Source organism: Magnolia sinica, chromosome 1 (assembly GCF_029962835.1).
Source record: "Magnolia sinica isolate HGM2019 chromosome 1, MsV1, whole genome shotgun sequence".
Taxonomy (NCBI): Eukaryota; Viridiplantae; Streptophyta; class Magnoliopsida; order Magnoliales; family Magnoliaceae; genus Magnolia; species Magnolia sinica.
Window position 1 is genome coordinate 86323407 of NC_080573.1, and position 5770 is coordinate 86329176.

Below are 5770 nucleotides of genomic sequence, written 5' to 3' on the forward strand. Positions count from 1 at the left end.
TGTAATAGACCCCGGTGATGATCCCAGAGATGAACTGTACTAATATATGGACTTATTAAGTAGGAGTTGCATACTCATTCATTCATTCATTCACGATCCACTCGGGTTGGTGGTGCACAACTATTTGTTACGTATACCTTCGCAATGGCCAAGATTTCGGTTGAGGCGTGTGACTAACCTGAGATCAGGAGTTTACCACATTGAGTCTGACTATCCAAATTAGGTATGGGACTAGTTTGGATAGAAGTCCTTTGTGATAGACCCCATAGTCTGTGATACTACGTACTATCATTTTGACTTCACTCCAGCATAGTCATTTCATTCGCACCACATATTGCATTACATTAGTAACATTTAGCATTTTAAGTTACTATGTTTCAGTATTTAGATATGGCTGATGGTATTTGTGAACTCATCCGGAACTGTATATTGCATTGCATCCTCGACATCTGATATTTGGCTCTTTATAACTCTTCATTTGCATAGCTGATTTATATTGCATACTCTAATATTGTATGACTCATGGACTTGTCAGTATTTTTGATATTGTATAATTATAACATGACAATATGATGATGATGATGTGATTACGGATGCATGTAATATGGTTATGGCTATGGTATAATTTCCTTGTAGCATATTTATCTTGCTTGCATGTAGGACACACTACACACACGTGTGTACTCACTTGGCTTTTTGCCTAAGCCTCCTATTTCTCATTTTTTTCAGGGCTGGAGTAACTTGGAAGACTTTGCTTTCTCGATGCATTGTATCTATTTTTTGATTTGGCAATGTGGACGTTGTGTACCTTTGGAAAGCATTGTACTTGTAACAATCAAGATTTCTATTGGAGAGTGTTACTTGGTAATTTGATCATGGATCTTTATGCTCAGGTATTACTATGTATATAAATAAAAAAAAAAATTCAGTCAAAAAAATCTTCCTTGTGGCGCGCCGAACTCGGGACTTGGTGTATGGAAGTCGAGTGTCGAATTCGGGGCATCACGGAAGCTGTCCGTCCCCGGATTTGGGGTGTGACACTATGGAAGCTGAGGTCATAGCTTTCATGTAGAGCATCAAATCAGGTACTGTGGTTACAATGTTTCTTCTTATGTTTACGGGTATTGGAACATATTCCTATTCCAAAACCGTTGAAAATATTTCGTAATAACTCAGTTGTGGTTTCCTTCTTTAGCAACAATAATCATTCATTAATGTCAAAGCATATCAACATTAAGTATCTTGTTGTGACGGTAAGAGTTCAGAATTGTCTATTGTCTTTGGAGTTCATTAGCATTAAGTAGATATTAAGGATCCTTTCATTAAATGGTTCCTTATTACACCATTTCAGAAGCATGTAACATCCATGGGAGTCATTGACCCCACAGACGTATTCAATTAGTGGGAGTTGATCGTGTTTTATTTTCATAGACATTGAAAAGATCTTATTTGTAAAGTTTTGAAGATTCTAATATAAAGTTAATTTATCATTCTCTTATGCATGCACAATTTATTTTAAGAAAGTGTAATTATAGTCATGTTTAATTAGAAACATGTGAAAGTTCTTGTACCTCTTAAGGATAGTCACATATCATCACATTACATGTGTAATCCTTATACTACATTTCGTAATTCTTGATTTACGTCATTAATACTGGTAGTATTTGTGACCGTGCTTAGTGTCACTTCACCAAGATTAAATGTTGTGATGGCCACCATGGTCCTATACTAGCAATGGACCAGATTGTAGAAGCGTTGCCCGTACTATCCAACAATTGCATTAGTTAACAATTTGGTTGTTTTCTTTAATACTAAAATATATTATCAAAATTAATGCTGGACATTGATCAATGTGGCCTAAGTGGGAGAATGTAAGAATTCTATAAGGTGGGCCTTATTGATCAATGGTCTGGATCACCTTACGGGTTGGATAGTGTGATCAAGAGTACCAATGGACCCCACTTAGTTGTGATTCATCTAAATCATGTAAGGGGTGGTACATTACAATTGTGTCACACACACAGGTTGGACTAGGGTTGACAATTTTGTCTAGATCCTAAAGGGAGAGGAGTTTTGATGATATTCAAACTTTTCAACCCTTAAACTATATAAATAGGGCTGGGTCCCCAAGCCTACATACGACTGAAGCTTTTATTCCCATCTCGATGCTTCTCTAAAGAGTGTAAAGTGTGGAAGACTGCGGCATCAATCCTAAAACGATGGCATCCTAATATGGTATGAATTTTAGATTTTTCGATTCCCATTTCTGATGCACTGAATGTCATGCCCCCAAACTAGAAAATCGAATTCGCAGGAATCCCGATCACCGAATCCGGTGTCTATAGCCTCCGTATTACCCTATTCTTGGCTCCTAGTGTTTATATGCCAGATTCCAATCCTGGGATTCTACAAGGAGGATTTTTTTTGTACAATTAACTCATAATAAGCATAACCACAAGATTACCCAATTCACAAAGGCAACATCAGCACCACATATCCACTAATATAATCATTTGATTACAATGCTGAAAGGGGAATACATAAATCGAAAATCAAGCTCCAGAAGACTGTTATACGTTTCAAGCTCAACACCGCTGCAACCTAACATCACCTGCACGCATCTATCGTGCATAAGCTTATAGAAAGGTTAGAGGGTGTGTAAGTGTGTGCACAAGGTAAGTGCCAAGTATTCAATACAATGCCATAATCATACAATATCGGAAATACTGGTAATCCATAAATCGTATAATGTCGGAATAAGCAGAAATATTGATAAGATCATGAATTATCAGAGTATACAGGAGTACTGACAAGATCATAAATCATACGATAACAGAGTAAGTAGAAATACTGATAAGTCCATGAGTCATACAATATTAGAATACGCAATACAAATCAACTATGCAAAAAAGGAATCATAGAGAGCCAAATATCAGATGTAGAGGATGCAATGTTATATACATTTCTAATGAGTAACACAAATAGTGTCAGCCATACCTAGACCATGTAAATGCAAAAACACACTAACCCAAAATTGCCATATGCCGCGGATGTAATGCAACATGCGGTACGAATGGAATGACCATGCTAGGGTGTGAAGTCGGGATGGTAGTACGTAGTATCGCAGGCTATGGGGTCCATCACAATGGACTTCTATTCAAACTAGTCTCATACTTAATTTGGATAGTTAAACTCAATGTGGTAAACTCCTGATCTCAGGTTAGTCGCGCGCCCCAACCAAAATCTTGGCCATTGTGAAGGTACACGTAACAGATCGTTGCGCACCACCAGCCCGAGTGGATAGTGAATGAATGAATGAATGAGTATGCAACTCCTGCTCAATAAGTCCACATATCAGTATAGTTCATCTCTGGAATCGGTCTAGTACACTCTCCACTAGCTTGCCACCCCATTAAGCGCACAACTGGGTAAGTGGAATAGACCTCACTATCTGCCTGGCTAGTAGTCAGCCAATATCTACTCGGCACGTCGATAGCGGACCCATTCACGAGCTGGTTAAACTCAGCCTAGCTATGCCTACTCCCTCAGGCGGGTAAGGCCACACCCCTCCCAACCAACCACGACACAATGGGAGACGCGGCCTACTGGTATACGACCCTCATGCGCTCATACATATCCACTCGGTGTCGACGTTGGGACATCCTCTAGTACCAAAAGGGTTTAAATATTTTCACCCAGGGCCATCTATGGCAGCCCGTTGCTAATAACAGATTTTCGGTGTCCCATTTAGCCATCTATGATATGCCTGTGGAGGCTATGGCCCTGATGTCACTTTGGGGTACAGTAATCACAACACACAATGGAAGATGCATGAGTCATATAATCCAGTCATGCATCAATCCTGCGCATACCGTGCACTCATGTGAGGTAACCTCCGCCTATCAGGGAGTCTTATAACAACCTGCTCAATGACATATGTAATGGTCAACCACATCTCATAACAAACATGCAGATGATGCGTATGGGCATGTATCATGATGCTATGCTGTTATATACTCATAATCAGTATCGATAACAGATGTCGATAATCGGCATCGATAATCGGTCTAACAAAGGAGTCTAAGGGAAGGTCACAATGTGGACATTTAACCATCATTGCCCATCAATGTGGACATTTAAGTAACATTGCTCTCGATGAGTGGCCCACATAGGGCTAAACATATAGTGGCCCATGTCCTCACACAAGGGCCTCACATATACATCGCCATGGGCCTCACTAATAGGCCTAATACACATCACGATGGGCCTCACATACATCACAATGGACCTCATATATATCACCATGGGCCGCATCAAATGGGCTTCATATACAACACATTGAGCCTCATCAAATGAGTTATAAATACATCACATTAGGCCATACTACCTGGCCCTCAAATACATAATAATGAGGTGCAACAATGGGCCTCCAAAGCGTCACTATGGGCCTTAACCCATGGGCCTCAATACATTACAGTAGGCCATAACCAATGAGCCTCAAAAATATCATAATGGGCCTCGTATACATCAAGTGGGCTGTATCAGCGGGCCGCACTAATGGGCCCTCATATACATTACAATGGACAACAACCAATGGGCTTTAAATACACAATAGGAGACCCTACACATCGGCCTCAAATATATACAAGGGCCTCAAATACATCAAATCGGGCCCACTATTCTAGGTGGGCTATCCACACCATATAATTTTATTTAAAGATCATTTTAGAGTGTTACCAAAATGGATCATAATGGGAGGTTATCTGCACAATGCCACACAATGCCACAAATAGCAGTGGTGATAATGATTCCCACAGTTAAAAATTTAGAGGGCCCACCATAGCATTCATTTCCCATCCAGACTACTCACAAGGTTATAAAGGCCTGAACAGGGAGGGAAAAACAAATATTATGTTGATTCAAAACTTCTGTAAATCCCAAAAAGGGTTTCAATGGTAGACGTTCAATTCCACTGTTCCCACAATGTGGTCCACGAGATAATGGATCTGTCTTATTTTTATTCTCAAGCCTTGAGGCGAGATCGCCAAATAGATGGACGGTTTGGATGGATCACATCCATCAGAGTGGGGCCTACGAGTACGTTAGACGGACGGTTTGGACGTTGCGCTTACATCAGGGGTGGGGTCCACGTACGCAGCCTACCAGAGGATTGAATTTGCATCATTTTTGTGTCTCGAGCCAAAGACGAGTTCGCCAGATGAATGGACTTCGTAGATACCAACACATATCACAGCGGGCTCCACCCGTCCAGATTGCTGGACGGTTGGAAGAAAAATAAAAACATCACTGATGGATCCCACGTAGGAGCCACCCCACATCCCTATATATATATATAATATAAAATATGGTATAATATATTATAATATAATATAAGCCATTAAAATGCCCATGCTCACCGTCCACAGCCATCTAGACAATGCAGAATCATGATAAAGGTGGGTCCCGCACTCGTGGCCCACCAAAGATTTGAATCTGCTTGATTGCAGTCTCCAGCCTGACGACAAACTCACCAAAAGAATAGGTGGTTTGGATGAAATACAAACATCACAGCGGCTACTCAAAGCTCCTGTCTATCCCAGCTATAAATGGATGGACGGTTGATATGTAACACAAACATCAAGGTGGGTCCCATCGTCAGGTCAGATGGGCGGTGGGCAAGGCCCATACATCTACGGTGGGTCCAAACAGATGGATGGTGTGGATCAAACTACACCATAGCTGATGTCAGTACCACAGCTACAACTATGTG